At 45.3% G+C, this 12,221-nt stretch overlaps 1 pseudogene; it reads left to right on the top strand.

Moving 5' to 3' along the window:
* The first annotated feature begins 731 nt into the window (after nt 1-731).
* On the top strand, nt 732-5,219 carry LOC144581047 (glyceraldehyde-3-phosphate dehydrogenase pseudogene; annotated as a pseudogene).
* The last annotated feature ends 7,002 nt before the right edge of the window (nt 5,220-12,221 follow it).

Raw genomic sequence — 12,221 nt, forward strand, 5'->3', positions numbered from 1 at the left:
GCATGTGCCACCACGCCTAGCTAATTTTGTATTTTTAGTAGGGACGGGATTTCTCCATGTTGGTCAGGTTGGTCTCGAACTCCTGACCTCAGGTGATCCACCCACCTTGGCCTCCCAAAGTGTTGGGATTACAGGCGTTAGCCACTGCGCCCAGCCTGTGCTAATTTTCTATTTATATTCAACCTTATAGATGTGTTTAAAAACCAAGATGGATACTCGGGATATTGGAAAGGTTTTTCCATGGAGTCCTAAAAGCAATTCAGTTGCATGAGGAATAGAAATGTATTCTTAACAGTGTTGCTGCTGTGTTTCTTAAATCATTTGCCATTAATTCTCTCATGTTCTCATCTAATTCTTCCCCCACCCATTAAAACATTGGGTACACCACGTATGGAGTTCAGAAGTAAGGATAATTTGGACTGAGTCTTAATTCCCATGCTACTGGGACCAACAAGAAGGAAGGATTTGCTTCTTGGAGGTTCAGAATTGCATTCCCTTCTGACCCACCAACTACTGCCTACACAATGCCTGTTAGCAAGAGGAAGCATTTGCAGAATATCAAGGAAATGAGTCAACATTTAGGGCACATGGTGTATTCAGTGAAAACCCTTCAGAATCCATTTTCCTCGGGTGTCTACATGTTTAGGATGTGGCCCTTATTTCTTGATGTAAATGAATGTGTTCTGGGTGATTAAGGAAACAACTTTTTCAGGCTGTGTTTAAAAGTCTAGATGGGACTGCTTAAATTGGTGAGTTAGTACCTTAGCTTACTGAAAATATTAATCAGTAGTACTAGTAATTAGTTCTTCCAGCCATCTACTTTCGGAATGTTTTCTTAAGCATTTATTATGACTTTTTTTCTAGCAAAATGGGCCTTATGCAGATTCCCAAAATATCTTCTTTAGGAAGTCTGACTTAATCAAAGAATAAATATACTAAAGAGACTTGAAAGCTAAAGCTATTAGGTTGGTTTTAAATAACCAAGCTTTTAGATTGTAGTTAGCCTTTTCTATTGCTCCAAGATTGGAATTTGTTTGTTTGTTTGTTTTTTTATTGAGACAGAGTCTCGCTCTGTGGCCCAGGCTGGAGTGCAGTGGTGTGATCTCAGTTTACTGCAACCTCCGAATTCTGGGTTCAAGCTATTCTCCTGCCTCAGCCTCCTGAGTAACTGGGATTGCAGGCGCCCGCCACCATGCCTGACTAATTTTTGTATTTTTGGTAGAGATGGGGTTTCACCATGTTGGCCAGGCTGATCTTGGACTCCTGACCTCGGGTGATCTGCCCACCTCCTCCTCCCAAAGTGCTGCGATTACAGGTGTGAGCCCCCATGCCCAGTCCAAGATGGGAATTTTTGTCTAACAGAAAAGCAAAAACCAAAAATTCAGACTTGCACTAAAATGGTAGCAGGTTTGCCTTACTAATGGCCACTGAAGCTTGGTTTACTAACTCAGTAACGTTAAGTGCTAGATAAACTGGATGTTAGGTTACTGTTTAGTACATATCAGCACAGCGTTAGACACTTGAAACTATGGCTCTTACGCTGATATTAGTAAATACTCTATTCTTACAGGGAAAATCATTCACTCTTCAAGAGTTCAGGCTGGAAAAAATGTAAAATAGAAATGGCTACAGGATACTCCTCTGGTTCTGTGTTTTGCTCTAGAAATGAATGGGTGATAAACCAAGAGTGACACCTATGTTATCAGGTGCTTTTGAGGAGTGACAGTTTATCAATATGCAATCCACATTGAGGCTTTTCACTGCTGTTCCACTATGCCAAAGTGCAATGGGCAATACTCATCACAAAAGCAGCTTGAAGCTGTAAACGCAAAAGAGGAATTACTTTTAGAGAAGCTGGTTTAACTGTACAAATTTAAAGTCAAGAATTAACCAAAGATTCAAGGCTAAGAACTGAAAGAAGGCATATATAATGTCATACCTGAATCTCCTACTAAATACTGAAGTTTGGCATTAGGTCAGTTTGAAAATAGTTGTTAAAACTTAGCCTTCAGGCTGGGCACGGTGGCTGACACCTGTAATCCCAACACTTTGGGAGGCCGAGGCAGTGAGTCACTTAAGGTCAGGAGTTGTTGACTAGCCTGGCCAACATGATGAAACCCCGTCTCTACTAAAAATACAAAAATTAGCTGGGCGTGGTGGCAGGTGCTTGTAATCTCAGCTACTCAGGAGGCTGAGGCAGGAAACTCAGTGTCAAAACAAACAACAAAACAGAATGAAAAACTTGGCTTTCTAAATTTGACTAGTGAATGGGGGAAAAAGTATTTTTTTTTAAATTCTGAGTTTGTTTACAGATGTACAAAAGCTAAAACATAGTGTTGCATTTTGTGTCTAGATTAAAAGAAAATACAGTTGCCTAAAATAATATCCTATATTTTAAATTGTGCTGTACATCAACTGCAGTAATCCCCCCTACCGCCCACAGTAGTTCTTTGCAATGCATTTAGCGTGAACTCCTGTTGAGGAGCAGCTTTTGTTACAAATTCCATGTGGGATTACTACTTTGAAAACTGAAATAAGCGATTTCACTTTTTCGTAGCTCTGATTTGAACCTCATTTGAAAATAAGTGTATTGCAGATTTACGCTAACACATTTCCAGTAGGTGAGATCAAGTGTTGTAGCCACTACTTTGAGAAGAAAATGTGCTAATGTGCTGTACAAAACACATGGGTCCAGGAAGAAAATAAAATAGCAGCTCATATTTTCAAGTGACAGCAGACTGTACCCCGACTCAGCACCAATCCATCCAAATCCTTTAGTAGCTTTAAAATGTGGATGTCACAGGTCCCAATGGTGACTTCAGTACAGCACCAAACAAGAAGTGGGCGTGTGAGGTCTGTGTTCTGGCCCAGGGGGGCAATGCCTAGCTCTAAGAAAGCAGTCTGTACAGTTCTTCTCAAATTTGGTCTCAACTCCAAATGTTATCCCCCATTAAAAAAATAAAAAGCTTGTTTATTCCTATGAAACCCTACCGTGGTGACTTTGATTAAAAATGCATCTCCTTAGGAAAATAACTTGGAATTAAATGTAAAAAAAGAAAAAATGCATCTCCTTTATAGCTTTCCCAAATGGGCTGAATTTAGACTGTCCTACTGGTAGCCATTTGTCGTCTCCAAAGCAGGAATTTTTCTCATCTGCATTTCAAAAACTCTTGTCTTTGTTACAGTCAGTTTTCTTTTCATCAGAAGTTAATTTCAGGCCCACTGCGGTAGCTCTGTAATCCCAGCACTTTGGGAGGTTGAGGTGGGCAGATAACCTGAGGTCGGGAGTTCAAGACCAGCCTGGCCATCATGGTGAAACCCTGTCTCTACTAAAAATACAAAAATTAGTGGGGCATTGGGGTGCGCGCCTGTAATCCCAGCTACTCAAGAGGCTGAGGCAAGAAAATCAGTTGAACCTGGGAGGCAGAGGTTGCAGTAAGCCAAGATCCCGCCACTGCACTCCAGCCTGGGCAACAGAACGGGATTCCATCTCAAAAAAAAAAAGTTAATTTTGCTGTCACAACCACTGAGTAATAATAATGCTGCAAACATGTTATGGGACTGAAGAAACTAAAGACAGGAGGTGAGGGTGGCCATCAGAACTGAGGCACAGCTCCTACATGTGTGAAGTGCACTTTGCCTTAAATTGTGTTCTCTCCCAGTTGCTCCCTTGATTTAACATGGGAGATTGAGTTCACCTTGACCTCTGGAAAGCTCATCACTCCAGGTGCACAGTCATTAATCATGTCTAAAGTATTTGTGTTTGGTTTAGAGAAATCCTAGTGTCAGGCATATCCTTGCTGGGGTTTTCTGGATATACTCAGTGTCTTTTTTTATAAGAAAAGTCAGCTTTCTTTACAGTTGATGCAACTCTCATGTTAAAAAGGGGGGCGCGGGGGGCAGATGCTGTGGCTCATGCCTGTAATCCCAGCACTTTGGGAGGCCAAGGTGGGTAGATCACCTGAGGTCAGGAGTTTGAGACCAGCCTGGCCAACATAATGAAACCCCATGTCTACTAAAAATATATAAATTAGCTGGGTGTAGTGGTGGGTGCCCGTAGTCCCAGCTACTTTGGAGGCTGAGGCAGGAGAATCACTTGAACCTGGGAAGTGGAGATTGCAGTGAGCCAAGATTGCACCACTGCACTACAGCCTGGGTGACACAACGAGAGTGTCTCGGGGAAAAAAAAGTCAACTAATAAAATCTGTTAGCTTAGAATTTTTTTTTGAGACGGAGTCTGTCTCTGTTGCCCAGGCTGGAGTGCAGTAGAACAGTCTCGGCTCACTGCAACCTCCTCTTCCCAAGTTCAAGTGATTCTCCTGCTTCAGCCTCCCAAGTAGCTGGGATTACAGGTACCTGCCACCATGCCTGGCTAATTTTATCTATTTTCAGTAGAGATGAGGTTTCATCATGTTGGCCAGGATGGTCTCAAACTCCTGACCTCAGGTGATCCGCCTGTGTTGGCGTCCCAACATCATATCTGCCCACTCTGCTGATGCCCCCATGTTCGTGAACTATGACAACAGCCTCAAGATCGTCAGCAATGCCTCCTGCACCACCAACTGCTTAGCGCCCTGGCCAAGGTCATCCATGACAACTTTGGTATCATGGAAGGACTCATGACTACCGTCCACGCCATCACTGCCACCCAGAAGACCATGGCCCCTCCGGGAAACTGTGGCATGATGGCTATGGGGCTCTCCAGAACACCATCCCTGCCTCTACTGGCACTGCCAAGGCCACGGGCAAGGTCATCCCTGAGCTGAACAGGAAGCTCACTGGCATGGCCTTCCATGTCCCCACTGCCAACATGTCAGTGGTGGACCTGACCTGCCATCTGGAAAAACCTGCCAAATATGATGACATCAAGAAGGTGGTGAAGCAGGCGTCGGAGGGCCCCCTCCAGGGCATCCTGGGCTACACTGAGCACCAGGTGGTGTCCTCTGACTTCAACAGTGACACCCATTCTTCCACCTTCGATGCTGGGGCTGGCATTTCCCTCAACCACCACTTTGTCGAGCTCATTTCCTGGTATGACAATGAATTTGGCTACAGCAACAGGGTGGTGGACCTCATGTCCCACATGGCCTCCAAGGAGTAAGACCCCTGGACCACCAGCCTCAGTGAGAGCACGAGAGGAAGAGAGGCCCTCACTGCTGGGGGTCCCTGCCACACTCAGTCCCCCACCACACTGAATTGCCCCTCCTCACAGTTTCCATGCAGACCCCTTGAAGAGGGAGGGGCCTAGGGAGCCCCACCTTGTCGTGTACCATCAATAAAGTCCCCTGTGCTAAAAAAAAAAAAAAAAGCCCTGTGTGGAGGTACACGCCTGTGATCCCAGCTACTCAGGAGGCTGAAGCAGGAAAATCACTTGAACCTGGGAGGTGGAAGTTGCAGTGAGCCAAGATCACACCACTGTACTCCAGCCTGGGGGGCAGAGTGAGACTCTATCTCCAAAAATAAAAATTTTTAAAAATGACCTTTTTGCTGCTGTTATAGTTACCATTGATGCTGGGTTAAAAGAATTGGCTGTCCAAAGGGGCAGATACTTGGCTGGGTTTTTTGTTTTGAAGTTACCAGGTTTTTGGCGTCATGTAGGGTGAATGACTTTGGAAGGCAGTAGTGCCTCACAGGTGGTTCAAAGGCTGGTCCAGCTGGACTGGCTGCTTGAAGAACAACTGGATCCCACTCCTGGAGACTGAGTATAGGTTTGGCATGCCCGGGAATCTCTAGCATTTTTAATGTTCCACATATAACTACAGTCGGGTTTGAAACCATTTCTGTAGTGCACTGTCGTTCTTAAAAAAGGTTTTTGCAAAACTTAAAAAATACAGAGAAGTGGCTGAGCGTGGTGGCTTACGCCTGTAATCCCAGCACTTTGGGAGGCCAAGGCAGGTGGATCAACTGAGGTCAGGAGTTCGAGACCAGCCTGGCCAACATGGCAAAACCCTGTCTCTACTAAAAACACAAAACTTAGCCGGCCATGGTGGCGGGCGCCTGTAATCCCAGCTACCTGAGAGGCTGGGCAGGTGAATGGCTTGAACCCGGGAGGTAGAGGTTGCAGTGAGCCGAGATCACACAACTGCACTCCAGCCTCGGCAACAAGTGAGACTCCATCTCAAAACAAAACAAAACAGAACTAGGCAGACAAATATAACACCCATGTGCCTATGACCTGGAACTGGCATATTTGCTTTAAGTATTCTCTTCATTAAAATAAATCAGATATTACAATAAATTCCAATTTTCCCCATCCTCCATTCCATTCCCTTCCCCTACACCAGAGGCAAGCACTGTCGTGATTCAATTGAGATGCAGTTTTTAATGGTGCCCAACTTTGTTAACAGATGACCCATTTAGGATGCCACATCAACCCTAAGATAGGGACTTCACAGGGAAAACTGGAAATGGTGTTTCTCCAGCAAAGGACCAAGAGGATCTTAGAGAATTCCAAAACAAAGGCCAGGCGCGGCGGCTCACGCCTGTAATCCCAGCACTTTGGGAGGCCGAGGCGGGCGGATCACGAGGTCAAGAGATCGAGACCATCTTGGCCACCATGGTGAAACCCAGTCTCTACTGAAAATACAAAAACTAGCTAGGTGTGGTGGCACACGCCTGTAGTCCCTGCTACTCGGGAGGCTGAGGCAGGAGAATTGCTGGAACCTGGGAGGCAGAGGTAGCTGTGAGCTGAGACGCCAGTCTGGCGACAAAGTGAGACTTGTCTCAAAAAAACAACACCAGAGAATTCCAACACAAAGAAAATAATTTGGTGAATTCAAGAATGCTGCTAACATCGTGTGAGCAAAATGACTGTAACAGAGTATATCCTAGACAAAGGTGTCAGAGTTCAAAAGGAACTGACAATGTTTCTTCAGAATTGGTCATGAGGCCCTGAGTTGGAAATGGGGTCTCGGTGCATGAGGGATGTGACACAGCTGCCTGCCCCAACTTTGTGGAAATAAGATTTCTAGTCGTCATGGGTTTTTCTCACCTACAGCTTGAGTACTATGAGCAAGAAAAGGATGGCTTTTGTGTCTGTCAAGTTTTCATTATAGAAAAGAAAAGTACCAAGTCCCAACTTTGTGTAGAGCCTTGCCTTGCAGGGGGCTGTGATTCTGCCTAAGACATTCCTCCAGCTTTAAGCTTGGCGTCTCAGCAGGCCAACTTTACAATCTATGACAAATGAAATAGCACTTTAAGCCATCTGTTCAAGTTGGTGCATTTTGCCTCTGATGTTTATAAACCTGCTTCAATAGAAAGCAAAAACAAAGCCCAGAGTTTAGCAAAAAGCATGGTTGGGTGAGCAGCCAAAAGCAATTTCCATCTCAGAAAGAAACACAATTTTATTTTTATCCAAGATGTTTTGGTAATGTGCGGTTTGCTTCAGAACAAAAATGTGGCGTGTCCTGGTATCTTGAAGTGTCTCTCCTTTTTGAAGAAAAGCAAAGAAATGGGAGGAACGTGGGGAGGACCACAACTTTGTGGTTGTGTGTTTATGTATAAGATGGGCTTTGTTGCTGAAATTAGCAATAAGAATCTTCTGGAACATTTGCCTATCTAGTTCACCAAATGATTTTTCATAATGCGTGGGGGTGATTTTCAGGGATGACCAATGGCGGTTAGCTTTACTTTTCGTTTGCTTTGAGGAATTTCAATGTGGATTTTTTTCTATTGATTTGCTAAATGATATAACAAGATAATGTTCTTTTGTCTATGGAATATGACTACAAAAAGATTGGAGTATTTAGTTCTCAGCAAGCAGTAGGATAGCCCTAATCCCCACAACCCTATGAGGTATGTGAAATATCCTTATCTTACAGAAGAAATTTCAGCTCAATGGGCTTGAATATAATATCTTATCTGGGGTGGCTCAGCATGATGAAAGATAAACAGGAAATTATTTTCTTATTTATTTATTTATTTGTTTTTTTGAGACAGAGTCTTGCTCTGTCACCCAGCCTGGAGTGCAGTGGTGTGATCTCAGCTCACCGCAACCTCCACCTCCCAGGTTCAAGAGAGTCTTCTGCCTCAGCCTCTCTGTAGCTGGGATTACAGGCATGTGCCACCACACCCAGCTAATTTTTTGTATTTTTAATAGAGATGGGATTTCTCCATGTTGGTCAGGCCAGTCTTAAACTCCCGACCTCAGGTGATCCACCCACCTCGGCCTCCCAAAGTGCTGGGATTACAGGAATGAGCCACCACGCCCAGCCTATTTTTTATTTTTTGAGATGGAGTCTTGCTCTGTTGCCCAGGCCAGAGTGCAGTGGTGCAGTCTTGGCTCACTGCAACCTCTACCTCCTGGGATCAAGTGATTCTCCTGATTCTCCTGCCTCAACCTCCTAAGTAGCTGGGATTACAGGCAAGTGCTACCACACTGGGCTAATTTTTGTGCTTTGAGTAGAGGCGGGGTTTCACCATGTTGGCCAGGCTGGTCTCCAGCTCCTGACCTCAGGTGATCCACCCACCTTGGCCTCCGAAAGTGCTGGGATTATACATGTGAGCCACCATGTCCGGCCAATTTTCGTAATTTTTTTAAAAAGCCTCCAAAATGAGTGATTTCCAGCAGTCTTGCTCTGGGCTTCCTTATGGACTTCTGAGGAAGCTCTTGCTACCTGGAGACAGCAGCTGTTTTGAGACTGGCCTTTGTAGCCAAACCTTAGAAACCATCTGAGTTCTGACTGAAATGTACATCTTGCAATGTACTAACGAACTAGCATAATTCTTAATAACTTGGTTTCCTGTATTGGATCAAAATAAGTCTACGTGGTTGATCAGAGGAAGAATAATGAAACATACTTTTAATAAATGGTTTCGTGCCATTCTATTTATCTATACCTTCAGCCTGTCAACTAATGTTAGGCTGAAAAATTAGAAAGCTGCCTTTATATAACTAATTCTCAATATTAACATCTTAGTAACTGGAAAGCAGCACTGCTTTCTCATTAGCATAAATCTACTTGATTGCACAGACATTCTACCCTGGAAGAAAATACATTTCCTCCCCCCACCCCCATGGGATTCAAAGCTATTTTCATTTGGAATGAAAATAAATGCAGCCCGTAAGCATCATTTTTTTGCCCTAAATTGGCTCTTGTGGGGGAAAATTAAGTTTGCTCACCACTAATATAGAAATTTCTAAAAGGTAGAGGAGGTTCTGACTTGAGCAGCATGGTTTCTAATTAGTCAAAGACCCCATAGATGCCTATGAAAAAAATTGGGAAGAATAATTGAAGAAGGAAACAAAATAACCGGATGGGATACTCCCAGGGGTCCCCGGAGGAGGCACCCCGAAAGGGGTTTCTAAACACGGGGTTGCTCCCCAGACCTCATAATCCTTGAGGATTTTGTCTGGTCAAAATGATGCAGAATGAGCGATTGGTACAACAGAGTAAGATTTTCATAAGGCTGGATTTGTTTCATTTAAACAACTATCCTATGAGATTTTGTACCTCTGGATTTTTTTTTTTTTTTTTTTTTTTTTAAGAGACGGGGTTTCCCCATGTTGGCCAGGACGGTCGGGATCTCCTGACCTCATGATCTGCCCACCTCCACCTCCCAAAGTGCTGGGATTACAGGCATGAGCCACGGCGCCTGGCCACCTTTGGATCTCTTGAAATTCAAGTGTCTTTCCTTATATGAAATGATGGTGATAGTTGTGGTTGTTTGATTGTTTTTCAATTTCCTAACTTGGTACAACAAAAAGTTGGCAAAACAGATTGGTCCCTTTTTTTTGTTTTTTGTTTTTGTTTGTTTTTCTTTTTCAGACAGAGTCTCGCTCTGTTGCCAGGCTGCAGTGCAGTGGCATGATCTCGGCTCACTGCAACCTTTGCCTCCCGGGTTCAAGCCATTCTCCTGCCTCAGCCTCCCAAGGAGTAGCAGGGACTACAGGCGCCCGCCACCACACCTGGCTAATTTTTTGTATTTTTAGTAGAGACAGGGTTTCGCCATGTGGGTCAGGCTGGTCTCCAACTCCTGACCTCAGGTGATCCACCCGCCTCAGCCTCCCAAAGTGCTGGGATTACAGGCGTGAGCCCTGAGCCCAGCCAGGTCTCTTTTTCTTTCTTTCTTTTTTTTTTTTTTTAAAAGTGTATCAGTTTTAAAAATTGAGATATCTGAGAGCAGCTCATCTATGACATCTCAGTAAATGCTGGATTTCAAATGATGCAAGCTGGAAGGGGGCCTCTAGTGTTCACTGACACGGCAAATGTAGGGTCAGCAAACGCAGGGTGGAGCAGAGGACAGACGTGGGTTTATTTTCTGTAGCTAAAGGACTTGACAAGTCGAAGGATTCCTGTCTGTAAAAACCCAAGGAGTAAATATACCAACTCATGTACCTTACGCTGATACGAGCTGTTCACTGATCCCAGTGCCCAGGGAGGGTTCCCTGCATGTGGATTTGGGGAGAGATTCTCTTCTCCCCAGGGCCCATTGACTGCCTTTTCCAGAACTGGCCATCACAATTTGTCCATCTCTCTTGACAAAGAAGGACCACCTTGGTCTGCTCGTCCAGGCAGGGCCTCCACAGACACACCCTACCCCCATATGGTCTACCCTCCTCTTGCTTCCTGCCCGGACCTGGGTAGACTGGTCATAATGGGAGGAAATGTGGCCCCTCATCACCCCACCTACCCACTGTCCTGGGCTGCAGCCTCCATGTCCCACACTATCCCACCCTCCACTCAGTTGTAATGCAAGAGAGTAAGTGAGGATGAAAATATGCAGGATTGGCCGGGCACGGTGGCTCACGCCTGTAATCTCAGCACTTTGGGAGGCCAAGGCGGGTGGATCACCTGAAGTCAGGAGTTCGAGACCAGCCTGGCCAACATGGTGAAACCCCATGTCTACTAAAAATACAAAAATTAGCTGGGCATGGTGGCGGGGTCCTGTAATCCCAGCTACTGGGGAGGCTGGGCAGGCGAATGGCTTGAACCCGGGAGGCAGAGGTTGCAGTGAGCCGAGATCGCACCACTGAACTGCAGAGTCTTACTCTGTCTCAAAAATGAAAATATGGAGGATCACATTTGCTTCCCCACACCCTTACCCTTCTACTGTCTGGCATTTCCTACTGTCTTTGCCTTGTCCATCCTCTTATCATGGTGGCAGCCAGCCCAGTCTTGTTCTTTGCCTTGGGGACGTATGCGATTTGTAGCATTTAGTGCATTCATAACAGAAAGTGGAGGAAAAGGAGCTGCTTCTAGCATCTGAGTTTTAAAGCCCCTGACCCCTGAGTGGAAACAAAATAACTCCGAGTGAACCCTCAATTTAAGGCAACACCTGGGGAATCCAGGCACCTGGACCTTTGTCTGGTCCACGTGCCTGGACTCCCCAGGAAGTAAAAGGGTGGGGGAAGTTGTGCAGGCCCAGAACACCTGCTCACAGCCCAGCATTGGCAAAGGGTACTGGACCCAGAGGGGCCTGCACATGAGGGCCAGACACAGCCACAAAGGCGTGTGCACCTCATTCACAGTTGCCAAAAGGTGGATACAGCCCAGGCGTCCATGGACAGATGAATGGGTAAACAGAATGGGGCCTATCCATACAATGGAATATGATTTAGCCACGAAAAGGAAGGAAGCACTGGCATGCACGCTGCAACATGGGTGACTTTTGGAAACAGGCTGAACAAAAGAAACCAGACACGGAAGGCCATGGTAGCACGATTCCGTTGATATAAAACATCCAGAACAGGCAAATCCAGGGGCTGGGAGAGGGGAGAATGGGAAATGACTGCTAATGGGCAGCGTTTTTTTTTTTTTTTGGTGGGGGGGGGATGTTCTAGAACTAGATAGTGATGATAGTTGCACAAGACTATGAATGCACTAAATGCTACAAATCGCACACGTTAAAATGGTAAATTTTATGGTATGCATATTTTACCACAATAAAAAAAACTTCTGGTCAGGTGCGGTGGCTCACCCCTGTAATCCCATCACTTTGGGAGGCTGAGGTGGGTGGATCTCTTGAGGTCAGGAGTTCAGGACCAGCATGGCCAACATCAGGAAAACCTGTCTGTACTAAAAATACAAAAATTTAGTTGGGCATGGTGGCGTGTGCCTGTAATCTCAGTTACTTGGGAGGCCGAGGCAGGAGAATCGCTTGAGCCCAGGAGGCAGAGGTTGCAGTGAGCTGAGATGACAACTCTTCACTCCAGCCTGGGCAACAGAGCGAGGCTCTGTTTCAAAAAACAAACAAACAAAAAAACCCAAAAAATCTTTTAA

The sequence above is a fragment of the Callithrix jacchus genome, chromosome X, assembly GCF_049354715.1.
Source record: "Callithrix jacchus isolate 240 chromosome X, calJac240_pri, whole genome shotgun sequence".
NCBI lineage: Eukaryota > Metazoa > Chordata > Mammalia > Primates > Cebidae > Callithrix > Callithrix jacchus.